At 48.4% G+C, this 26388-nt stretch overlaps 1 protein-coding gene across 3 annotated transcripts in view; it reads right to left on the bottom strand.

Moving 5' to 3' along the window:
- sema6bb (sema domain, transmembrane domain (TM), and cytoplasmic domain, (semaphorin) 6Bb) overlaps positions 1 to 26388 on the bottom strand; it is a 708346-nt gene that overhangs the window by 355327 nt on the left and 326631 nt on the right. The window contains exon 1 of one of the 3 annotated variants that reach the window (XM_038777179.1): positions 24505 to 24600. The exons of the other annotated variants lie outside the window; for them this stretch is intronic. The gene's annotated coding sequence lies outside the window, so the exon portion shown is untranslated. Of the gene's footprint in view, positions 1 to 24504; positions 24601 to 26388 lie in introns of those variants that run through there. 3 annotated transcript variants of the gene reach the window in all.

The following is a 26388-nucleotide window of genomic DNA, read 5'->3' on the forward strand; positions in this document are numbered from 1 at the left end:
GAAACTGTTCCTTTAAATTGTAAAATTGTGCATGTCATGCCATCATTTAAGGTGAGAGAAGGGAACGAGGGAATTATAGATCAGTTAGTTTAACATCTGCTGTGGAGTAATTACTAGAGTCTTTAATTAAGAATAGCATAACTGAACCACCTTGGAAATGTTTAGCCAATCACATGGGTGTGTCGTGCCTGACAGGCTTGACTGAATTTCTGGAAGAGGTAGCTAAGTGGTGGTTAGGGGTTGCCTACGATGTTATGAATGTGGATCTCCATAAGACATTTAACAAAGTGCCTCATACGATAGGTTAGCTAAATTTGGAGCTGGAATTCAGTGAATTGACCTGGTTAGGAAACTGGATGAGTGGCAGAAACAGAGAATAGGGATTATTGACTCTAATTAGAAGGATGTGACTTGTGGTGCCCTGCAAGAATCCGTGTTGGGGTCTCAACTATTCACTGTATTTATTAACAACTTAAATGAGGCATTAGCCACATTTATGACACAATGATAGGTGGCATTGTAGCGAGAAGCATTGCATTATGAAGAGATGTTGATAGACATATTGAGTAAATGGGGAGAACTGTGGTAAATGGATTCCGATATGAGCAAAGATCTGCTGCGGGATTCTCTGCTGGTGGGATCCTCCGCTTTGCCAGCAGCACATCCACACCCGGGGCTTCCCGACAGCGTAGAGGTGGCCACAATGGGAAACTCCATTGGCCGGCTGCGGGAACGGAGACTTCTGCTGCCGGCGGGGGAGTGCCGTGCCGAAAAAAGGGGCTGGCGGGACAGAGAATCCAGCACATGGTCATTCATTATAGACCTAAAAATAATTGATCCAAGTACTTTCCAAATGGTAAACAAAACATAGAAACAGTGGGGGAATAAACAGCCTTGAGTACATCAATCATTAAAATGCACAGAAAATATTCAAAATGGAACGCTAGCCTTCATATCTAGAGTTCTTGACTACAAAGTGGTAGGGAGTGTGCTATACCTATACAAATCCCTTGTTAGACCACATTTGGGGAACGGTGACCATTGCTGGGCACCACACTTCAGGCAGGACACTCAGGCCTTGGAGGCAGAGCTGATGAAGAATCACCAATCTACTTAACCCTGCTTAACTCTCCGCACAATGCTGCCTGGCCTGCTGAGTTTTCTGTTCTCATTTCCGATTTCCAGCACCTGCTATATGTTGCCAGCTGTACAAAGGTAGGGGTATGGAGTTAGGTCACAGATCAGCGAGGGCTAAATGGCCAACAACAGTTCCTACGCTGCAGTGTGTTGGAAAAGTAAAATGTACACATGTTTACTACTTACCTGCTGTATTATTTACCTCTATGGTTCTCTACAGTCACTGGGAGAAAATCAATAGATGGTACTCCATGCATATACAGCAGTGTAGCCTTGGCTATCCAAATTGCAGTTGTGAATTTCCATGAATATTAATTGGATTCAAGCTGTCAAAATTTTTTTAAATTTTAAGTTTTCTGTGTAACTCAGGTGTGCAACCACCCAAGTTGAATTCCATTAGCTGCCCCGATACCTGTCCTCATAATTCTTGGCTTCAGCCACATTTTCTTTTAATTATTAGAAGAGTTAGCTGTCCGGCCATCTCTTCATCAGTGCTAAAATTTCACTGATATTCAGGTATCAATACATTAATCTCTTCACACACACACAAAGCACCCTTTTCCTTGATCAGAGAATGGCAGCGATTTGCCACCCTGAGTTATTCAACCTCTGGTCGTACAATAATAATATATTTTGTGACTATTCCTGTCTCAATCTGAAGTGATTTATTTGATTAGTAGATTGTTTTTACAACAGCCAAGTGTATCATTATTCATCCAGAATGCAATGGGCTACATCCACCAGCAGTCGGCTGACCTTTGCAATCAGCGTATCAGCCCTGTTAAATGAGCTTGCAACAATGATTTGCCATCAAGGCTAAAATCAAAATTCCATTTACATTGAATTGGTACATGCTTATTATTGACCACTAAAAGAATTTGTGACTGAAAAGTTTTCCAGGCTTTTGCGGCCTGCTGGAACAAAATGGTTTAATTCCCTTTGCCTTGTACTTGCTCGTAGTATTATGTACTATTGTACTATTTTGTCATTTTTGGTCAGCAATGTGTCATGAGCACGTTTTCCCCTTCCTGTCTCGAGCCCAACTTGGTGTTAAGACATGTAAGTGCTAAAATCGTGACTTAATCCCATTATGTTCCTGCATGGGACCAGGCCATCTCTGTCAACCTGTTGCTGAACGGACAGTTAAAGCAGGTCCATATTAACTTTTAAAAGGGGTGAGATACCCTCAATCATTTTTTTTTTTTGTTTTTATAAATTTAGATTACCCAATTATTTTTTCCAATTAAGGGGCAATTTAGCGTGGCCAATCCACCTACTCTGCACATTTTTGGGTTGTGGGGGCAAAACCCACGCAGACACGGGGAGAATGTGCAAACTCCACACAGACAGTGACCCAGAGCCGGGATCGAACCTGGGACCTCAGCGCCGTGAGGCGGTTGTGCTAACCACTAGGCCACCGTGCTGCCCGAGATACCCTCAATCATGACACAGGAGAGAAGATAGATGATTCAAAGGCTTTAATCATCTGAGAACTGTACAGCAGCCGAGAAGTGTGCTCATCACATGTTGCCTGCGTGAGCCTTATCTTATATACCGTTTCATGGGGGCGGAGCCAGAGGCGGAGTCCCCCAGGGTTCCAAGCCCGGTCTTAAAGGGCCAGTGCATTAAAGGTAAGGTACCATTATATCATTACTGATAACATTCATCACATTCACTCCTGTTTAAAAAAAAACACATAGTCCGTCAGGGGTGAAGTGGAGTTACAAGTTCAGTCTTGCGGGTGGTTTGACCGTCCGTGCTGACCTTCTCTGCTCCGGTGGTGGTGCCGTGGATACGGTCGGTATTGATGGTGGTATATCCGGGAGCACGGTTGACTGAGCCTTTGCCCGCCTTGGAGCGGGGAGGGTATCTGGAATGACTAGGGTGATCGATGCTGGCGACGGCTGGGGGGCAGGGGGCGCTATGGGGGGGGGGCTGTCGGGGTCGGCGGTCGGTATGGGGAGGGGAGCGTCAGTAGGAGGGGGACGGACGGTGGGGATAGCGTCGGGGTCGGTGGGCGAGCTAGCGGGGTCGGTGGGAGAGCCAGCCAGGTCTCACAGGGAGATGGCGTCCTGCCTGCCGTCGGGGTGCTCGACGTAGGCGTATGGGGTTTGCGTGTAGCAGTTGGACCCTCTCGACTACGGGATCGGATTTATGGCTCCTCACGTGCCTCCGGAGTAGAACTGGTCCCGGAGGCGTCAGCCAACGTGGAAGCGAGACCCTAGAGGTGGACTTCCTGAGGAAAACAAACAAACGATTGTGAGGGGTCTCGTTCGTGTCCGTACAGAGGAGCGACCTAATGGAATGTAGGGCATCGGGTAGACCTCCTGCCAGCGGGCAATTGGGAGATTCCTTGACCGTAGGGCTAGGAGGACGGCCTTCCAAACTGTTGCATTCTCCCTCTCCACTTGCCCGTTTCCCTGCGGGTTATAGCTCGTTATTCTACTCGAGGCGATTCTCTTGCTGAGCAGATATCGACGCAGCTCATCGCTCATGAACGATGTACCCCAGTCGTTGTGGATATAAGCGGCGAAACCAAACAGTGTGAAGATGCTGCGCAGTGCCTTGATCACGGAGGCCGAGGTCATATCGGGACAGGGGACAGCAAAAGGGACGCGGGAGAACTAATCGATCACGGTGAGGGAATAGATGTTGCAGTTGGTGGACGGGCGGGGCCCATTGAAGTCCACACTTAGTCGCTCAAAAGGCCCAGAGGCCTTTATCAGGCGGGGCCCTGTCTGGTCGATAGAATTGCGGTTTGCATTCCGCACAGATCTGGCATGCCTTAGTCATGGCCTTGACCTCCTCTGTGGAGTAGGGTAGGTTGCGGGACTTGATGAAGTGGGCAAGCCGGGTGACCCCCGGGTGGCAGAGGTCATTGTGGATGGCTCTCAGGCGGTCATTGTGCGCGTTGGCGCACGTGCCGCGGGACAGGGCATCTGAGGGCTCGTTGAGCTTCCCTGGGCGATATTTAATATCTATCCTCCACCTCAGAATTTTGTCGTTCTTTATTTTGCCTCGTTGTGCGTTATCGAACATAAAGGCGACCGACCGTTGGTCGGTGACGAGGGTTAACCTCCTACCGGCTAGGTAGTGCCTCCAGTGCCGCACGGCCTCCACTATGGCTTGTGCCTCCTTCTCGACTGCAGAGTGCCGAATTTCCGAGGCGGTGAGGGTTCGGGAGAAGAACGCTACTGGTCTGCCCGCCTGGTTGAGGGTAGCAGCCAGGGCGACGTCTGATGCGTCGCTTTCTACTTGGAAGGGAATGGCTTCGTCCACCGCGTGCATGGCGGCCTTGATGATGCTGGCCTTGATACGGTTGAAAGTCGACTGGGCCTCAACCGTCAGGGGAAAAACCGTAGTCTTAATGAGTGGCCGGGCTTTGTCCGCATATCTGCGGACCAACTGGGCGTAATAGGAGAAAAGCCCCAAGCACCGTTTGAGTGCCTTGAGGCTACGGGGAAGCGGGAGTTCCTTAAGGGGATGCATGCGGTCGGGGTCTGGGCCTAGGACCCCGTTTCCAAGACGTAGCCGAGGATGGCTAGCCGGGTTGTGTGGAACACGCATTTCTCTTTGTTGTACGTAAGGTTGAGGGACCGGGCAGTCTGGAGGAACTTCTTCAGGTTTGCGTCGTGGTCCTGCTGGTCATGGCCGCAGATGGTGACGTTGTCCAAGTACGGGAAGGTAGCCCGTAAGACATACTGGTCCACCATTTGATCCATCGCCCTCGGGAAAACAGAGACTCCGTTTGTAACACCAAAGGGGACCCTGAGGAAGCGAAACAGCCGACCGGCTGCTTCAAACGCCATGTTGGGGCGGTCCTCTGAGCGGATAGGGAGTTGATGATAGGCCGATTTTAGGTCGACCGTGGAGAATACCCGTTACTGGGTGATGTGAGTCACCATTTCAGCTATGCGGGGAAGTGGGTAAGCATCGAGTTGCGTAAAGCAGTTTATGGTCTGGCTATAATCCACTACCATTTGTTGCTTTTCCCCGGAGTGGACTACCAATACTTGAGCCCTCCAAGGGCTGTTGCTGGCCTCTATGACCCCCTCTTTTAGTAGCCGCTGAACCTCTGACTTGATAAAAGTCATGTCTTGGGTACTGTACCGGCGACTCCTGGTGGCGACGGGCTTACAGTCGGGAGTGATGTTCGCGAAGAGGGGGGGTGGCGCAACTTTGAGTGTCGCCAGGCTGCATACCGTGAGTGGGGGCAGGGGTCCGTTGAACTTCAGTATCAGGCTCCGGTGGCTGCACTGAAAGTCCAGACCGAGCAGCAGGGAGGGCGCAGAGTTGAGGAAAGATGTAAAGTTTAAAACGGGTGTATTCAGCGCCTTGAATTGCGAGGTCAGCAACGCAATACTCCGTGATTTGGACCGAATGGGACCCAGAGGCGGGGGCGATAGTTTGGGAGGCGGGGTGGGTGCGCAGGGAGCAGCGTCTTAGCGTGTCTGGATGGATAAAGCTTTCCGTGCTCCCGGAGTCGAATAGGCAGGGAGTGTCGTGGCCGTTGATTCGCACTCGCATCATCGAGTTACGCAGGTGTTTCGGCCGCGATTGATCGAGCGTGATCGCTAGTTGCGGGTAGTCAGAGTCCTCGGTTAAGTCGTACTCACAAAATGGCCGCTTGGAGTCACAAAATGGCCACCGCAGTCGGTCGCACGTGTCGGGGTTCGAAGCTGGCCACGGCCAAGATGGCCGCTCCCATGACTCGCACGAGGTTGATGATGCGTCGGAAGTGGAAATGTCCGGCCGCCTTGCGGCCGCGTTGCGGGGCCTGTGAAACCGGGAGCTTGATTTCTGGGCCTGGTGAGGATTTTGTTTGTGGCCTTTGGGACCAGCCAGGCAGACTTTAGTGAAGTGCCCTTTCTTCCCGCAGTCGTTGCAGATTGTGGAGCGGGCCGGGCAGCGTTGCCGTGGGTTCTGACCTTGCCCACAGAAATAGCATGGGGAACCCCCGGAGTGAACGGATCGCCGCGCGGCGCAGGCCTGTAGCGTGGCCGAGTCTGGAGGGGATCGAGAGGGGCTCGCAAGGTCCGTGGAGTACGTACGGAGGTTACGGTGGGCCGTTTCTCGGGAAGAGACAAGCGTTACCGTGCCTTGCAGATCCTTCGCCCCGTCTTCTAGGAGCTGCTGCCGGATGTACGAGGACCTGATACCGGACACAAAGGCATCGCAAATATGCAAGTTCATGTGGGTTTCTGCCATCATTGCTTTATGGTTGCAGTTCCTCGCGAGCACAGTGAGCCTCTCCATGTACTCGTCCAGAGTTTCCCCGGAACGCTGGCTGCAGGTTGAGACCAAATGTCTGGCGTGTACCTCATTAATCGGCTTCACGAAGCGTTTCGTCAGTATCTCGACCGCAGCTTCGTAATTTGCAGCGTTCTCGATCACGGAGGAGAGTCGGTGGCCTACCCGGGCATGTAGTAAATGCAGCTTGCGAGCGCCGTCGACCTCAGTCGCTGAGGAGTCAATATAGTCCTCAAAACACCGCAGCCAATATTTTAACATTTCCGGGGCTTCCGGCGACCGAGCGTCCAGGTTGAGTTTCTCCGGCTTTAGAGCGCTGTCCATCTTGATGTGTCAGATGATTAAATTGAGATACCCTCAATCATGACACAGGAGAGAAGATAGATGATTCAAGGGCTTTAATCATGTGAGAACTGTACAGCAGCCGAGAAGTGTGCTCATCACATGTTGCCTGAGTGAGCCTTATCTTTTATACCGTTTCCTGGGGGCGGAGCCAGAGGCGGAGTCCCCCAGGGTTCCAAGCCCGATCTTAAAGGGCCAATGCATTAAAGGTAAGGTACCATTATATCAGCTACTGATAACATTCATCACAAGGGGCTTGGATTGTTACTTATAAAACGGGGGGCAAAAAACAAGGGCGCAATGGGAGAGTGGGACTGTAAAGTATGAGCCTTGAACTACAGCATGGGCTAGCTGTAAAAATAAGTAAAATGGCCATAGTCTTAGATGACCACAGGCTGTGCCTCTTTCGTGATAGCGGAGAATGTGAGCTAGAGATTCATGCAAACGCAAATTGAAAATACAAAGCACCTCCTCCAGCGTCAAGTGAATCCAACACAGACACCTTTCCTGTGTGTGGCGGGGAGGGGTGGGAAGTTAGGTGGGTGGTGGTGGGGGAGTGAGGGTGGAAGGGGTGGGCATGCTGGGTGGGGAGAGGTTGCTGTGCCTGAGAAACTGCCAACTTGTGACTTCTGATGGTCGCATTCAAGCTGTGGAGCAGACTGCACCCTCCAATTCACAGAGGATTCTCACAGTTGGCAGAAAAATAAGCTTTCAATACATCAGTGCAATCAAAGCAAGGCCCAGTGAGGAAAAGCACATTGTAGCGATCCAGTCTCCCGAAATATGATTCCCATTTCAACAAGTGAAGACAGATGAATAATTCACGAGGCACATAATTGGTCTCTTTGACTGGAAGCAAACATGGCTCCTGGATATGAGACATCACTCCATTTGTTGCCAAGTTACAAAAGACTAGAAAGCATCCAGTTCCACTTCTGATTTGGCCTGGACAAGTCTCAACCAGGCACGTTTTTGATGATGCTGCAATTAGTTTCAGTGGACGAGACCTCTCGGCAGCGTTACGCCCGAAAGGCAAACAGCCAGTAGGTGATCCATCTTCCGGAATCTATCCGGCTCGCCGTGCCTCGCGAGATCCAATGTGATCTTGCAAGATATTGCAATGTGAATCCCGCCTATTGTGACAAGCACTCCCATGATCTACCCAAGGCCTTGGGGATCTCGGGTAAGCGCTGTTCAGTGCTGGTCACCACAAACGGGAACCAGATGGAACGGCATTCGTGCGGATCTCCCTGGGGATCGGAGGCTCCCAGGTACTTGCCTTCTGGCAGGGTAGTATCCTGGCCGTGCTGGTGCCACCTGGGCACTTTGGCACTGCCTGCCTGGTACCTTGGTAATGCCAGCCAGTGCCACCCGCGTGCCAGCCTTGCCACTCCAAGGTGCCTCAGTGACACTGTCAGCTGGCAGTGGCACTGCCAAGGTGCCCGGCAGGCAGTGCTAGGCTGACAGTGCTAAGTTTGCAGTGGCAAGGTGGCAGGCTGGCATGAGAATCGGGCCAGGGTACCCTAAGCAGGTGCAGTGGGTGCCCTGCGTGAGTGCAGGGGGTGCGGGAGGGCCCGAGGACCCCTTACAGGTCAGTTGGAGCTGGGGGCGGGGTTCAGTATTCATGTCCGGAGGGTTGAGAAATCGGGACGCCATTTAAAAATGGTGTCCCAATCTCACCCTCACTGAGGAGTTCCGGCGATCGGGTTCCCTGCTGAGGCCCCCAATCTACCCGAATGTTCGATAGCGTGGTGTCTCTCAGTGCTCTGAATGCCGGGAAGCACTCGGCTAATTGCGCTATGGGACTGTGTACCCATCTGGGTAAATCACGCCCAGTGGCTTGGCAATAAGGAAGTGGATAAAAAACTCCACCAGATTTTCTGCCCCTGATGGCTGGTCAGTCCCTCCTGCTGGAAAAACGCACTTGTGAGGAGAGTATAAGGCTGTGAAGCATCTCACAGTTGAATTGCCTGCCCATACCCCGAGTGCAGGATTCCTGCCACTTAAGAAATTGTACCATCGTGCAATTTAAAGCCCCTCATGTGGAAGGGAAGGGATGTGTTGAGTACCACTTGCTGTCCTATTCCAATTGCAAGAAAATTTGTTCATCTATGTAAGGGATTGAACTGCAAAAACTGTGGAAGTGAGAAAGCAATTTGTGCAGGCGCCAGCCCCCACAGAGCCTTGAACTGGCAGCACAATTTCTGAAGTGTTTGGATTGCTGTCTTTCAGTTGGCATGGGTTGTACTGTATGCATGATAGGCAGGAAAGATGTCAGAGGCTGACCCTCAAGCAATAGTATCAAGTTTCTGTTGAATGTTTGGATAATTCTATGGCTCATGTCCCTTCAATGTGCAGACCTATTTTTAAACTCCATCTTTAACAGCAGCTTCATTCTGAGCTCCTTGCATGCTTTGGTTGGGATATAATCATCCTTCTATACCTTTGGGTCCCCCTAGCTCTGGTCCGGAAGGATGTTGCCTCAGTTTAATACGGTGCATGGAGAGAAGCAGGCCCATAGTACACAGCCTTCATCACCATCTATGAGCCAGCTTCAAACTCGAGGCACTCCCTCCCTAACAGCACAGTGGCAGAAACTGCAGTCAACGGACTGGCAGCAGCTCAAGAAAGTGGCTCACCGTCACCTTCTCAAGGGGTATCAGGGAAGGGCAACAAATTCTGGCATTATGCCCATATTCCCAGATTGAATTAAAAAACAGGCAATTAAGTTGCCGGCTATTTGACCATGGAGGCATCACAGATACTTGCACCTGCCAGCAATGGGCCCCTGAATTGTGGTCAGAAGGAGAAATCATGACTGATTTATTTTCTCCTCCTCACCTCAAGTGACGGCAGTGGAAGCGACAAATCAAAGAGCAGAGGTCAAACATGGTGACTTTCCCACACTATGTGGCTCAGCACCTCGCTAAGCAGTGTCCCTTGAAAGGACTAAGGGTAGGTGGTGGCATAGATAAATGGTCACTGGACTAATAATCCAACGATCCAGGGTCATGCATGCTCTGGAGGACCTGGATTCAAATTCCACCATGGTAGATGGCAAAATCTGAATTGAATAAATATCTGGAATTAAAGGCTGACTGAAAAGCATGAAACCATTGTTGTGTAAAAAAACAAACATCTGGTTCACCCATGTCCTTTAGGGAAGGAAATCTGCCAGCTTTACCTGGTCTGGCCTCCATGTGGCCCAGATCCACAGCAATATGGTTGACTCTGAAATGGCCATTCAGTTCGAGGGTAACCAGGGATGGGCAATAAATGCAGGCGCAGCCAGCGATGCCCACATCCCATGATTGAATTTTTAAAAACTTAAAACCAGATAGCTAATTAACCTTTGCGCGACAGAAAATATTTGTTTCTGGTAAATGCTAAGCCAACCTTTGAAAATGCACAGACCACTCAGTCCTCGGGTGTGATTAAGTTGTGAAATGCACGGCTGTGTACATAACTGAGTAATTCAGACAAGGGAGGGCTCTACGCTTGATCACTTGTCTGTGCTGTATTAGGTGAGCAAAGTAAGAGGTGAGGCCAATGGCTGCACTCCCACAGGCTGAGGCTGAGGGGGAGATGAACATAGCTAGGGGGGTGATTTTTATGTGTGGGTGACTGGGCTGGGCTGAGCTGTCAGAATGCCTGCCTGATGTCGCCTGATTCAATTTGATGGTTGGCCTCATCGGCATGGAACTGGCGAATTGTTTCAGAGTTGGGAATACTGATCGGTGGGAAATTCACCGACCCCCAGTAGGGTCGGAGAATCACCTGGGGCCGCCGAAAATCCCACCCCCGCCGTAGCAGAGATTCTCCGCCACCCGGGAATTGGCGGGGGCGGGAATCACACCTCACCGATCGGTGTGACGTCCACGGCGATCGGCGAGGCCCCTGCGGCGATTCTCCGGCCCGCGATGGGCCGAAGTCCCGCCGCTGGGAGGCCTCTCCCGCCGCCGAGGTCTGAACCACCTCTGGTGGTGGCAGGATCGGCGGCGCGACCGGGCCTCCGGGGTCCTGGAGAGGGTGCGGGGCGATCGGACCCCGGGGGGTGCCCCCACGGTGGCCAGGCCCGCGATCAGTGCACCCCGAACGGAGGGCGGGCCACTGCCTTGGGGGCACTCTTTCTCCTCCGCCGCCGCCACGGCCTCCGCCATGGCGGAAGCAGAAGAGAATCCCCCAGCGCGCATGAGCGAACCGGCGAAGGCCTTTCGGCCAGCCCCGGCACCGGGTCTGACAGGCCGCTGATGCCGGTTTTGGTGCCAGTCGGCGTGGTGCCAACCGCTCCGGAGCGGGCCTAGCCCCCAAAGGTGCGCAGAATTCCGCACCTTCGGGGAGGCCCGACGCCGGAGTGGTTGGCGCCACTCCCCTACGCCGGGACCCCCCTTCCCGCCGGGTAGGGGAGAATGCCACCCCAGAGCGCAGGGACAGAAAATCCAGTGTCCAGACTTCCCAAAAGCGTTTCAGAATCTTAGAATCATAGAATTTACAGTGCCGAAGGAGGACATTCGGCCCATCATGTCTGCACCGGCCCTTGGAAAGAGCACCTTACTTAGGCCCATGCCTCCACCCTATCCCCGTAACCCAGTAACATCACCTAACCTTTCTTGGACACGAAGGGCAATTTATCATGGCCAATCCACCTAACGGCACGTCTTTCGGGACTTATGGGATGAAACCAGAGCACCCGGAGGAAACCCACGCACTAACGGGGAGAACCTGCAGACTCCGCACAGACAGTGACCCAAGCCAGGAATCAAACCTGGGACCCTGGAGCTGTGAAGCAACTGTGCTAACCACTGTGCTGCTATGCTGCCATTTACAAGAGGGGAGGCCAAAAAGGAGGTCAACCAGCAAGTGGTCCGCAGTAAACGTGTTCATCTTGCCTCAAACATACCTCCGCCAACCTGAATTTTGGGCTTCCCTAAGGGGCCCAACAAAAGTCCTTTCAAGGGACACTGCGTTGGGAACTTCACACCTCTGCCAGTGGGCAAGGTTTCTGAAGCTTGGATACTGCAATCTTTCAGTTAAAAATTCCATCAAAGTCCAAGACATATTACAGGAATCCTTTGTGCATCTAGTTACACACCTCTGGCCCATTTCCATTCAGAGCCTTGGGTGCCTATTTAATAGCCAGAACAAAATTGCGGTGGACACTTAAATATGGTAAGGTTTTCTGTGCTATTTTGGTCTCTCTACCACTCACTCCTGTTGCAAAATCGGTTGGAAACCCCATTGATTTTGACTTCTCTATCGTGACCTGTGCCAGAAATTCTGTAATGAATGGAAAACTGAATCACCTTTAGCCATGTCAAAGAACAAAGAAAAGTACAGCACAGGAACAGGCCCTTCGGCCCTCCAAGCCTGTGCCGACCATGCTGCCCATCTAAACTAAAATCTTCTGCACTTCCTGCGTCCGTATCCCTCTATTCTCATCCCATTCATGTATTTGTCAAGATGCCCCTTAACTGTCACTATTGTCCCTGCTTCCACCACCTCCTCCGTCAGCGAGTTCCAGGCACCCACTACCCTCTGTGTAAAAAACTTCCTCGTACATCTCCTCTATGCCTTGCCCCTCACACCTTAAACCTATGCCCCCTAGTAATTGACCCCTCTACTCTGGGAAAAAACCTCTGACTATCCACTCTGTCTATTGTCACTTCCAAACACTCACAACCTATTCCGAACGATTGCTCATGTGAGGACTTGAAGGCCAGCCTATCTCCGCTGATTATTTTCCAGCATAGTCAGCCCTTCAGAAGAGTGGATAGGCAAAATGAAAAAGAAAATTGTCAGAACTCAGGGAATGCCTGTGAGAATTTGAGTCCGTCACGATGCAATATCCCCGTTATACTTGATGAGGTTTATAGGCAACTGTTACAGACAGAAACCAGTCTGCCTGAAACAAAGTCCAGGTTTTGTTCTGCACAGGAGATGAGGAGAATTACTTTAGGAAGGATTTCCATCCAGATTAATTAGAGCACTGAGAGGTTCTAGGTGCACACAGTGTGAAGTGGTCACAGCATCCTGAACTAATGAGGTGAGGAAAGCAGCCAGGGTTCTTGTGCCTGGACTGCATCCAGTAACACTTGTCTAATAACAAGAGGCGTGTGCTCATTGAGTGAGGGAGCTTTCGACTTGGCTATGATGGCCCTAATCAAATAGTCCACCAGTTTCCACACATGACAAATGACACTTTGGAGAGTTACCAAGAGGGTGGACAGCATTCTTCTCTTATACTGTATCGCAGCACAGTTTGGTGCCTTCGGAATCGACAGGGGAAAAAACACAGCAACAATAACGGAGGGAAAAGAACGCACGTTGGATCACTCACGACTTACATTCAAACTCAAAGTCATTGTTGCAAATAAAACACAGCATAACACATTCACACTGACTTTCTTTGGCTTCTCATTTCTTGAGAGGCTTATTAATATTCAATAAGCCGCTGAGATGTTTCCAACCAGGAACTAACAACATCAGCATGTTTTTGATGCAAATAATTTTGCACCCGACCAAGCCCCCAGGATAGATAGCTCTTTCGATCACAAGAAGGAATGAGACATGAAAGGTATATCGATGCAGGATTAGTCATTCGGGTTATCTCTTGATCTGCCGTTTCCTTTTGTTCTAACTGTCGCCTCATCTCCCTTGAAGCTCCTGACACATGCTGAGGGAGGGTGCCATAGGTTCCTACAACCCACTCAGCGATGTTATAACTTGTCAATAACAATCAATATCAGCGAAGGAAAGAGGACAAGAGTGTATACTTGTCTAGCCAGCGCCTAGAAAGGGTGCTTTCCAGCGAGAACACAGGGACCTTGGATGAAACTTTACCTCCCTTAGTAACGGTGCTGGGTTTAATTGCTGCACTGTTAATGCCACTCCAGTTGAGGCCAGCCAACCCAGACTAAGAATCAGACCACAAACATTTCAGTGTCTGACTAATTGTATTGTGTCTCTTAGTCCTGGAACAGACTTGACTTGCATGACAGATAGAAACTTCCTTTTGTGGAGGCAGTTTCAGCTTAGTGTACGGTGAGACTGAAACAAGCACCGATATTACAGTAAACCGACTCAAATGTCACCATCAGACTTCTCACTGTAATAGTTAGCGTACAATGAATGAGTTCACTTGGCCAGGTTGTTCCTCTGTTGGCGGCTGTGAAGCTTGCCTGTCCATTCTTGTCTCATACAGAAAAGTGAGTCCATTTTGGTCACGTTTGTACATGCGGCAAATGTGAATTTTGAGTTCTCTCACAGCAGTGGCTTTTGGAGGCTGACTTCTAACCAATCAAATCACATCTTTGTTCAAAGTTTCTTTCAATGCCAAAGAGAAGCACTTTTATTCACCAACACCTCATCATATTTCTGACGACATCCCTTTCTGGAGTGCAGTCACCAATGCTATGTGGACACCGTAGCAGTTATTTCACGCACAGCAAAATCCCACAAACACCAAATGAGATAAAGAACCAATCCATCTTGTTTTTGGTGATTGACCTGAGGGAGGAATGTTGACCAGGGCAGAAACTTCACGTTCTCTTTTCAGTATGGGGCCTGCTGTATCGACAGAACAGGCAGACAGGCCTTGGTTTGATAAGGACAGCAGCTTATACAGTATAGCACTCCGTATCGCATTGAAGTGCCAGTCAAAGCTTGATGCTTAACTCCTGCACGGGGCTTGAACCTACAACCCATGCTGACTCTGTTGTGAAAGGGCCACCAAGTGAATCAAGCTGGGCCTCAAAAAGATTGCTGAAGGCAAGGAGGCAAAGGAATAAGTCAAAGACTATAAGCTGAAAAAAAGATTAAAATCGATGGTACAGCGAAGTGGAGAAGACATGAAAATAACGTTGAGAATCAGTAACGCAGAGGACAAGAACGTGAGATAAAACTGAGGTAAAAGGAACTCGCATCACAGTATGCAAAGCTTCATAATGAAGCTTTTCAGTTCTTTGGCATGTTAATAATAAGCTTAAAAAAAAATGTGGATTGTTTCTCCATTTAGTATTCGTAAAGAAATAAAGAATAATTATTTTGTTTGATGGAATTTTGTTTTAATAGAATTTAATAAAATTGTTTAATAGAATTTTGTTTAATAGGACGGCACGGTAGCACAGTGGTTAGTACTGCTGCCTCGCACCGCTAGGGTTTGATTCTGACTAGTGTGGCTTTTGCACTTTCTCCCCTGTCTGCTTGGGTTTACTCCGAGTGCTCTGGTTTCCTCACACAGTCCAAAGATGTGCAGGTTAGGTGGGATGGCTATGCTAAATTGTCCCTTAGGGTGGGGTTGCAGGAATAGGCGGCTGGATTCTCCAAGCCTCTGTGGCGATATCACAATCAGGGCGAGGGCGGACAATGGGCATCGAGGCCGAAATCCAGTTCGAAGCCGCTCCCGCATCGAGAATTGCACGCACACGAACTACGCAGCGCGGGTAGGGGGCCATTGACAGAGGACCTCCACCCGCGATTCTCCAAGGAAAATTGGCCGAGTTCCCAACGGCGTGGTTTAACCACCTATTGGCCGTCGGCGGCTGCGGACTCAGTCCGCAGCTGCCCTGGTTGGGGGGGGGGGGGGGTGGGCGGGGGTATCGATCACCGGGGGGCCTCATAGACGGCCAGGGGGGGCGAGGGGGTGTCACGGACCCGCGGGCACTTGCGATCTGGCGGGGGGGGGGGGGGGGGGGGGGGGGGGGCTACATTTCTGGTGCCGCTCCGCGGTCTGAGTCCGCCATGTCCCACGGCTGCAGGCCGTTGCCGTGCGCATGCGCAGACTCCCAACCAGAAGTGCGCAGTCCTGTATCTGCAGCCAGAGCTGCGAGAAGCACTCCGGGGCCCTGACAGCCCCCTGCAGGTAGGAGAATCACTCAGGCCTTTCTTAAGGAAAGTCCAGAGTGATTCGCCAGTGGGGCCATAGCCCCATTATTGGAGTATCCTGCCCAGGGTGCGGAATTAGACGTAGTTAGGGTGGTGTTTCGAAATGTCGGTGCAGGCTCAATGGGCCAAATGGCCTCCTTCTGTACTGTAGGGATCCTTTGAGAAGAAAATAAAGAGAGGAAATAGCTTTTAAGTGAAAGCTCCGGTGGACCAGATACTGGAAGGGTTCTTGTTAATACCCTGGCCTATATGAACTGTGCAGGAGGGAGCTGTATAAGCTTGCAGGTCTGTGGAAAAGGGCACTCTGATCAGAGCTCTGACCTCTATGTACTGCTTTCACCATTTACTCTATCTGGATCCACCACTGATGCCTGGAAATTCCCATCGGACAAAGACTCAGCTCTATGTTTTCACATTTAAGCGGAGGCACAGCAGTTGGAGAGTCCCATGAGGTTGCGGAGCTCGTTATTCGGTCTCCGCATTATGAAGTGGCATCAGCTACAACAGTTCTGCGTATTACGCAGTGAGAGAGTCAGAAAACGTCGTCGCAGGTGGACTGTTTAAGTTCAATTAGACAAAGCCACATGTTGCCACCCATGGAACATGGCCCAGACCAGAACATAAACAAATCAAAATTTTGAAACAGCTCTCACCGTTCTCAACAAAACTGGAAGCACTAACCTTGTCACAGTCAGCAACACAAGCAGGAAACCAAGGAACTCCTGAAGGACACATAATGTCCCAGTGGAAAGAAGACCTGTCGACACTGAGCCTTCCCTGTCATTAATATATGTAGTGCATCTCAAACAGGGTTTTAGGTTTGCTCTGTACACTAGGTAGCAGGCCACGATGAATAAAATATAACTTTAAAAAAGAATACAGCTCTGTGTGTATTGTGACTAGGAAAGGGGGGTGGGTGTTCCACATCATCCTTGTTTATCCAGCTGTCACTTGATACAACTTCAATCAAAAATGAGTTTGGTTTGCAGTGTATAAAGCTCTGTTACAATGTGCAATTTGGCAATAATATCATTAACCCTCTTCATCTGGCAACTCGACTAAAAATAACTTGCATCACCATGCCTGCTGAAATAGTCTCATCCAAAGTTAAGTCAACTTGTTCAATTCAAATTTTGAGTTGAATTGAAACATGATCCGGAGCCCATAGCTCGCCAAGTCTGTGACATGAATTAAGCTCACTAGGTTTTAACTCAAGAGCAATCTTGGTGTGTCAGTTTCTTCAATTCATTGATGAAGATGCAACAGCACCATTACACGGGAGACGCATTGTGCTGCTGTTAATAATTTATGATGGTGTATTAGAATACAGTGGTGAATTAGCATAATTAGAAATTACTGGAGGCTGGCTCTATGAGGCCTGAAGTGAGATCTGAAACCAGGTCACAAAATCTTAACTTTTATACCTTCTGCTTTAGTGGCACTGAAATTAAAACATGCAGGCAATTCCTTATTCAATAAGTGGAGAAAACAGTTGAACCCTTGATAATAAATTAATGAACGGAGCTCTATTTGACTGACATTTTGCCTTTCTGTCTGGTTTAGCAATTCTATTGTTCGCTTCAAAACACAGAGGACTGGAATTGGATTAAAGGGACTGTCGGCAGAGACAGTTCTCTCAGCCTGGAGTGTAAAGATGTGCAACGTGCCTCATTGCCTCCCCTGTGCCACTGTAAACACGCAGGAAGGACACTGGCGCCATACCGTCAGCTGGAATGGCCAGTTAGAGCTGGAAGGCTGCTAAAATGGTTGGGGCCTCCCCAGCCTCTCAAAGCCCATTTCCAACTGAGCCCATGCCCTGAACTGGATTTCACAAATTGCACTACATCACCCCACATGCCAACAGGCCTCTTGTGCAGCTTTTGACAAATAACCTACAGATTCACTGCCAAAGGCTGTAGGTGGAAATTGGGCAAGGAGCCGGCATCTTATTGGATAACAACATGATAGGGAATATGAAAGAGCAGGAGGCTGTCACAGGACGCCAGGTTGTTGGAAGGGATAATTGTGAAGATTTAAACCACACAAGCTGTATTCAATGGAACAACTAAACTTATCGGGAATGAGGTTCATTGATAGCTTGTCAGACAATTGATAGTCAATGTTAGGAAAACACAGGTAGTTTGTAAGGGTAAACATTAGAAATAAGGTATAGTTTTAGGTGAGTTTAATTTAATGTATGTGTGTCTGGAAGGGACCTATGTTTAGATTCATGCTGGACAAAGATATTTGTAGGCTTGAGGTTTCGTTAAGTTCCACCTGTGATAGAGAGAGCTAAGGCATGATGAATAAATATAATTGCTCAGCAACTGAAGGCCCTTGTTAAAAAAAAAGCTTTGCTTTATTCTTCAGTTACAGCAGTTGGCGACAGGCAGCTAGAGAAGGAACATCTCTCTCAGCTTTTCTGGAAAAAAAGCCATACAATGGAGTAATGGTTAAGAAAGTCAGTGCCAGAAATCTAAAGGATAGTTAATTAAGGAAACGAGAGAACTGAAGAGGAGTTTCCAGGGTGCCTGAAGTTAAAGGAACAAAAAGGAACTGGGAGCAGAACAGGGTACTACTCATTTCAATTGACATAACTGTAAAGGAGCTAGCTAGTGAGAAGTCAGAAAGATATCTGAAATGGTTCTAAAGCTTGTGATATCTTAATGCAGTTTGTGAGATGTTAATTTTTAAGTAATTGATAAGACATTATTGGCTGGATATCAGAGTTTGTGTTAACGGTGGAAATCTGTCAAGATAAAGAAATCCTAAAGGGGTTGGTCTAAAGCCTGGAGTGGGTTCACTGCTACAGGTTAAGCAGAAGCCCTGTTCAAAAGAGTTATTTGGAAAAGACGGAGTGGATTTCGAAATGCAACCTGCTGATGGAAAGTCTGATTACAAGAGAAGGTTTTAAAGCGTGTTTTTGGGACTGGAGTTTCAAACTCTCATATGACAATCACCTCGGGAGTTTCGGAGGAGAAATCCCAGACACTAACGCGGGTTTAGAGTGCAGTGCATGTTTAAAGGACTTTGGGTGTGAATGAGACCATTGTATTTTCAAATGTACATTGCCATCCGTGTTAATCTTATAACATGTATGTATTTGTTAAGTTAAGGGAGAGTATGATATTAAATCCATTTTTTCCATATTTAATAAATATTTTTCTTGTTATTAAAACTAATTAGTGGTCCTGTCACTCTATTCCTCCACATTTGAGTAAAAAACAGGTAAATGTTACAGGGCGGAATTCTCCACTCCTCCAGCTGCATTTTCTTGTGCGGCACACCCTCGCCGGCAGTGTGATCCTCCATTCCGGCCAATGGGATTTCCAATTGTGATCACCCCACACCGTCGGGAAACCCGTGGGCGTGGGTGCGCTGATATGGAGTGGAGGATCCCGCCGACGGAGAATTGCACTGACAATCTTTTGAATCTGGGATCTTCCCATCCTCCATAACATCAACTGGGATCGTAACATTAGGCCAAGGGTGGAATTCTCTGGCTCCTCCCACTGGTGGGATTTTCCGGTCACATCCAAGTCAATGGGGTTTTGAACAGCTGACCATATTTTAAGACCCCACTCCTCACCCCCATGCCACAAAGAGGGGGTAACATTCTGCCTAAAACCTCCCAAGTCCCAATGCTGGCGGATGGGCTTATGGCCTATTACAGTCAACGCATTAGGCAGGTCTTGGGCGTCAATCGCATGACTGAGGTGCCCCTTTCCTGATATCAATTATTCAACTATGAAGTGCATAGTTGTGGGAAGTATTGAGGCATCCAACAGTCAGTTCATATCACACAGGCATTGTGTTAAATCCACGAGCCCCTCCTCACTGAACACAATGACTGGAACTTGGAAGCTGGTCAGTAAGCCTCGGCATTCATTTATTTCCTCTCTTATGGACAAGCTGATGGATCTTGACTTGGATTCCTGACTGCTTATTAACCGGAACAACATTAATTAGAAAATCAAAATTAAAACTTCCAAGTAATTTATTATTATTTTTTAATTAAGAAGGTTCATTCTTAATGTAATGCAATCAAGGGAATGACACCATAATTATTATACGACACACAGTGAAGCACTGATAAGCTTCTGCTTACACAAGGGAGATAAGGGAATATAGGAAGAAAGAAAACTGGATGTTCCACAATTGATTTGACCACAAAGCACTAAAAACGGGTTTTGTGGCCATAGTCTCAGAGTGAAATTTCTACTTCTGCTTGTTTTCAGTGTGTTTCTTGTTGACTATGGGGAATATTATAAGAGACTATTTAACAACATCCACTTTGTACTACTGCCCATTGTTTCTAGCCAAACCTCCATAACTGCAAAGCAAGAATTTGCAAAACAAAAGAAATATTCAACACTATACACAAAAAAGCTGGAATAGCAATTTTAAAAAATGCGAATAGTTTATAAAGATAAAGGGTGGGATACTCTGACCCGCCGCTGGGCCGGAGAATCGCCGGGGGGGTGGCGTGAATCCCGCCCCGCCGCCGGCTGCCGGATTCTCCGGCGCCAGTTTTTAAGCGGGGGTGGGAATCGCACCGTGCCGGTCAGGGGCGTTGGTAGTGCACACCCCCCACCCCCGGCAATTCTCCGGCCCACGATGGGCCGAGTGGCCACCCGTTTCCGGCGGGTCCCACCGGCGCACATTACACCAGGTCCGTACCGGCGGGACCTGGCTCTGCGGGTGGCCTGCGGAGTCCTCTGAATAGGCGCGGGGATCTAGCTCCGGGGGGTCCCCCACAGTGGCCTAGCCCGCGATCGGTGTCCACCGATCCGCGGGCAGGTCTGTGCCATGGGGCACTCTTTCCCTCCTCGCTGGCCGGTGTAACGGTCCGCCATGGCCGGTGCGGAGAAGAACGTCCTACGCATGTGCTGGGATGACGGCAGCACACGCTGGCGCTCCCGCGCATGTGCCAAATCGCTCTGGCCGGCGGAGTACCTTCGCTGCCGGTTGGCGTGGCGCCAAGCCCTTCGCCGCCGGTTGGCGCGGCGCCAAGCACTTTGCCGCCAGCTGGCGCGGTGCCAACCCCGCCGGCATCAGCCTAGCCCCTGAAGGTGCGAGGAATTCTGCACCTTCCGGGCGGCCCAATGCCGGAGGGTTCACATCACTTCCCGGCGCCAGTGCGGCCCACCCCGCCGGTTAGGGGAGAATCCCGCCCAAATAGTTAAAAAATATATCAACATCACAGAGGAAAATAAAGTTCCAAATGCTGTGGTTAGCACTGCTGCCTCACAGAGCCAAGGACCTGGGTTAAATTCCAGCCTTGGGTGACTAAGTTTACATTTGCTACCAGTGTGGAGATTGCACTTTCTCCCTGTTTCTGCGTGGGTTTCCTCTGAGTGCTTAGGTTTTCTCCCATAGTCCAAAGATGTGCGGGTTAAGTGGATTGGCCATGCTAAATTGCCCCTTAATGTCCAAAAGGTGGGGTTACAGGGATAGGGTGGGGGTGTGGGCCTAGGTAGGATGCTCTTTCGAAGGGTTGCAGCAGACTCGATGGGCTGAATGGGCTCCTTCTGCACTGTCGGGATTCAATGATTCTATGCACTTTGGGAGCTTAGCTCTGTGCTACAACTTGCCCCAGTATCCCTGTGCTTCAGGAGGGTAAACCTGGTTGTGGTTCCCACTCTGGCATGCCATCCAGTGACCTCTGCAGGAAAGTTCCTGCTAACATATGAATTTGAAGCAGGAGTAGGCATGTGGAGATCACAGGGTAGAATATCTGTGACTGTGCTACTGAATGGCCATGGTAGGTTCAGGAGATGGCTGGCAGAAATGTTGCAGGGGTGGCAGAAGATACCCAGGTTTCCGGCTGTTCAGCTGAATTCATGCCAGGAGACCGAGACAATCCCCATGAGAATTCTAGCCCTATTGGCACAGGACTAGTTCAGCTGCCTTCCTAATTACTGCTTCGGCTTACCGGAAAATATGGTCGCTTGTTCATTGTCTCTTGCCCTGTGAATGAAGTACCAAAGCCCTAATAATTATTATTAATACCAATGAAACAGTGGGCTTTATATTAAAGAGGGTGTTTCAGCTCTAATATTCTCCTTTAGGGAATAAGCTGTGATGAGTCTCAAAGCCAACAAGATTGCACATAATGGGTGTCAAATGCTTCCGAACCCTCTCTCCATGCAAAGAAATATGTTCCGCACCACATCTGGACTTTGTGACTAAGCTCTACTGTCAATTGGCACTCTTGGCAATCGATCTGCCCTATTCAATTTAATTTCCTCTGAAGCAATTTGGAGGTGACCACAGGGCTCGAAACTGCTGAGGTGGGCTGTTTAAAAGATTCATGGGACTTTGTCCAGTGGTCTAGTTACATTTTAGGCCCTGTAGCTCTCAGCCCTCAAACCTGTCATTGCCCCCCCCCCCCCTGACTCCCCATGCCACCTCCATGCCCTCATTGCCCACCAACCCAATGCTAACTTACACCCCCACCCACCTCCAATGGGCATTTACTACCATGGCTATGCACCCAGAATGTACTTTGTTCAGAAGCACTGTACCCTGCAGTAACAATGGAATGTGCTTAGAAATATTTCTTTGAAAATAATATGGTGTTTCTACAACCCTACAAAAAGGTTAAACAAACAGACCATTATGGTAACAATAACAGGATCTTTAAGTACTTCACGCCTCTTAATCCTGTGCAAATAAACATTGACACATTAACAAAAGAGCTCATCGAAAAATAGCTTATAACCACATTAAGATGTCAATCAACAAAATCAACAGGCCTCTCTAACTGTGCAAACAGCCTCCCACTCAATAATTATGTTATGGGTCCGTGTTCATTGTATACTGACTGAATGGGCACAGAAGGGCCAGGAGTTGGCCTGGAGAATATGAGGGGCCATTGGAGGTGGGTGGTGGTTGTTACAATCCCAGTTGATGTTATAACTAAATAGGAATATCCCTGAATAGTACTCTAACGCAAAAGACCTTTGCTTAAAAAAAAAATTCAAATGGGGAGGAACAGATTCACGGGGCTGCTAACTAGATTTCACAACAAGAAAAATACATATATAAAATATGTGAGAAAATGGCTCATAATACAATATTCCTTTTACTCCTCACTTAGTTTAACAATTACAAGCAGATTTTAAGATTAACATGAATTACAAAGTATCCTTTTATCTACAATAGTCTCATGAATACACAAATACTCTGTGTACAAAATGCCTGTGGTCCAATACATACTACAATCTGAAACCCAAGTGAATGTTTGTGGATGCCTCCTCAGAATTCCCCCAGATGATTATCATGTCAGGATTTCCAAACCCTACTCCCCAAAACATGCTTTAAAATCTTGACTCATAATTATGCTTCCCATTAGTGGTATGCATTCTAAAATCCAGTCCATGTTTTTCAAGAGACTCTTGTGAGCAAAACTTCCACTCCACTTTTACCAGCGATTCAACTCCAAGATTTTGCATCAACCCTTCAGTATTTCTTTCTCTCCACTGACTGACCCTGATATCCAGCCAATACTGTCTTCCCATTTACTTTAACATTTGTTTTGCAGACAGTCGTAAGACATTCCAAACTTTAGAAACCTTTAAAATTATTTCAGAACCCTATCTTCTAGCCAGCTGATTCCCCCCCACTTTTGACTAGGATGCCCATGAATAATATCCTGTTCTATTTTCAGGTATCTATAACCAACCATCCTTTAGTTCCTCGGGAGCTTACTTTTTTGCATAGTATTCTATCATACAACTTTTTCTCCTTTGAGCGGAGGTATGAAGGCTGCCTTCTCACTTTCTCCCTGTCTCCAACTGCTGTGGCTTTCAGTTAAAACTAAGAACAAAGCAGCACGGTGTCGCAGTGGTTAGCATTGCTGCCTCACGGCACCGCGGCCCCAGGTTCGATCCCGGCTCTGGGGTCACTGTCCGTGTGGAGTTTGCACATTCTCCCCTTGTTAGCATGGGTTTCGTCCCCACAACCCAAAATATGTGCAGGGTAGGTGAATTGGCAATGCTAAATTGCCCCTTAATTGGAAAAAAATAATTGGGTACTCTAAATTTATATTTAAAGTTTTTTAAAATCTAAGAACAAAAGAAATATTTCTTTTCACTGGGAAGTGGCCTCCTGTTGTTAAACAATGCCTGTTGGTTTATTTATTTTTCACACTGTAGCCCTCTCTAAACACAATAAAATTCCAGCTAAATTGAAACCAACCTCCACAGCGCACAAACATGTTTGTCCAGCATGAATCTGGCTATAGGTCCCTTCCAGGCACAAAAACATAAATTAAACACATCTAAAACTATACCTTATTTCTAATGTTTATTCATATAAATATATATCCCTGAAAACAACCTTTATTTTCCTAACAGGGTGCACGAGTTGCCATTGAGTTAGCATGGAGGCTATGAGAGACCATGGGCTGAGTAGGTGCCATGAGTTGGCACTGAGCTGGCATGTGGTATGTAAGTGCAAGGGAGGCGTATGTGTGTGGGGGTGGAGGGGGGTTAGAGGTTAGCATTGAGTTGGCAGCGAGGGGCAATGGAAGGCAGGAATAAAACCTTTTGAACTTACATTTGTAAAGTTTCCCAATCTAGACTTTTGTTCATATCTCCTCTGACATCCATGAATTACGAGTCCTGGAAAAGATGGCTGAATGCCATGAATGTTCTTGGCTACTGGGAGATGCCGACCTCACAATGGAGCCAGCCAGATTTGTAGTCTAGGCTTGCTACCCTCACACTTATCCTGTGCCAGCCAAAATTATGGGCACTAGTTTGTGGGAAGGAATGCTGGAATCAGATCCTACCTGCCATTCTCAAATGGCACTGGAGTTGTTCCATGTCTGCGAAAATTAGAGCTAATGTTATTACAATTAGGCAGCTCTTTGAAGCTTTTTCCTACCTCCTCCATCGCAGCAATCCACAACATTCAAAAACAATGAAGAACATGTTGCCTTGCGAGAAGTGACATCCTTTCACATGGAAGGACAAATTCTCTGCAAATAAAAGGAGCATGTTCAAGCCTTGCCCATTTTTTGAATTAACAGGGAACATGTGGAGCCAATCAGAGTGGACTTGCCAACCAATTAGCGTACTTGTTGCCTGTAGTATAAATTGGTATGATCATCTCCCAATGTTAACGCATTCTTAAAAAAATTCCAGGATCTGGACTTGGATCTTGATTCACTTCTTTGCCAAAAACTGATTGATTTTTTCTTGGGCCAAACCTTTATCCCAAATTCTGTTGGAATTTCGTAGAATCGTAGAATCTCTACAGTTCAGAAGCAGGCCATTTGGCCCATTGGGTCTGCACTGACCCTCCAAAAGAGACTGCGCCCACATCCCCGCCCTAGCCTCGTAACCCCAGCTAACCTTTTCGATACTAAGGGGCAATTTAGCATGGTCAATCCACCTAACCTGCACATCTTTGGACTGTGGGAGGAAACTGGAGCACCTGGAGGAACCCCACACAATCATCCAAAGCTGGAATCGAACCTGGTCCTGGCGCTAAGAGGCAGCAGTGCGAACCACCGTGCCACCGTGCAGCAGTTTATTTTTTGATATATACTGTTTACAGACAAACAGACTAACAAGCAGGGACAATACCAGTACCTCGGCCGGTGAAATTAAGTCTACTTGGCAGCAAAGGATTGTTTGAACCACAGCCTCTGACAGCAAGACACCATGAATAGTCAATAACAATGCCCAGCAACGACAGCCCTGAATATTGTGTGCTTCCATTTCATTCAGATCCAATCTGCCATACAGGACAGAATTTTGTTTTTATGCACAGTTTGGTCTCAGTTTGGCCCTTTCCTTGACATCAGTGATGATCTCTGAGCGGAATCGTGACTGCAAAGTAATTGTGCGCGGATGATTTTGCGTGCGTGTAGCATCAGTGTTACAGCAGCTGCCCAAAACCCTGCCCTGCAACTTAAACCGTCAATTAGCCGTGAAAGCAATTTCAAAATGTCCTCAAGGCCTTAGTGGCCAGCACTGGTCGCTGAATGAAAGTCGGTGCACGGTTTCCAAAGACATGAAGCTGCAGGTCTCGCCCCCTCCCCTTTCCTCATTCTTCTTTTCCTCCCACAGCATACCAGCTTTTGAAATCAAAGATTGAGTTTGTCGGATCACTCCTGCCTGATTAGTTTGATCTTCAAATCCCCACTCTTCAATATGGCTTTGTTCCGTGTGACTCAGACCTTCATCTCTTTCAGATCAGATGTTAAACCGATGCCCCTCTGCCCTCTCAGGTGGATATAAAAGATCCCGTGGTACTATTTCGAAAGAAGAGCCGGGGAGCTCTCCCCAGGGTCCTGACCAATAATTATCTTAAACTGCACTGTTGTTTGTGGGAGCTGTACCAGATCCAAATTCACTGCTGTGTCTCCTGCACAGCAACATTGACCACACTTTTAAAAGTATTTAATTGACCTCAGTTGTTCTGGGATTTTCTAAGGTTGTGAAAGCTATGGTTAAATCCAAGTTTTACGTTTATTGTGTGGGGTCTGGCATTCACCGTCTCAAGTTGCACACGATTTGGCGGGTTACCTCACATCCTTGAAAAAGTACCTGGATGAGCACATGGCATGTCATAACATTCAAGGCTATGGGCCAAGTCATGCTGGGCTCATCTTTTCAGTGATCCGGAGCGATCATTCAGAAGTTTGCTTCTCTCAGCAGGCAGCTGGCAAATGGAATTAGGTAGACAGGTCAGATGTTTTTCATGTGTCGGTGCAGACTCGATGGGCCGAAGGGCCTCTTCTGCGCAGTCTTATTCTGTGAT

This window comes from Scyliorhinus canicula, chromosome 18, assembly GCF_902713615.1.
Source record: "Scyliorhinus canicula chromosome 18, sScyCan1.1, whole genome shotgun sequence".
Classification (NCBI taxonomy): Eukaryota; Metazoa; Chordata; class Chondrichthyes; order Carcharhiniformes; family Scyliorhinidae; genus Scyliorhinus; species Scyliorhinus canicula.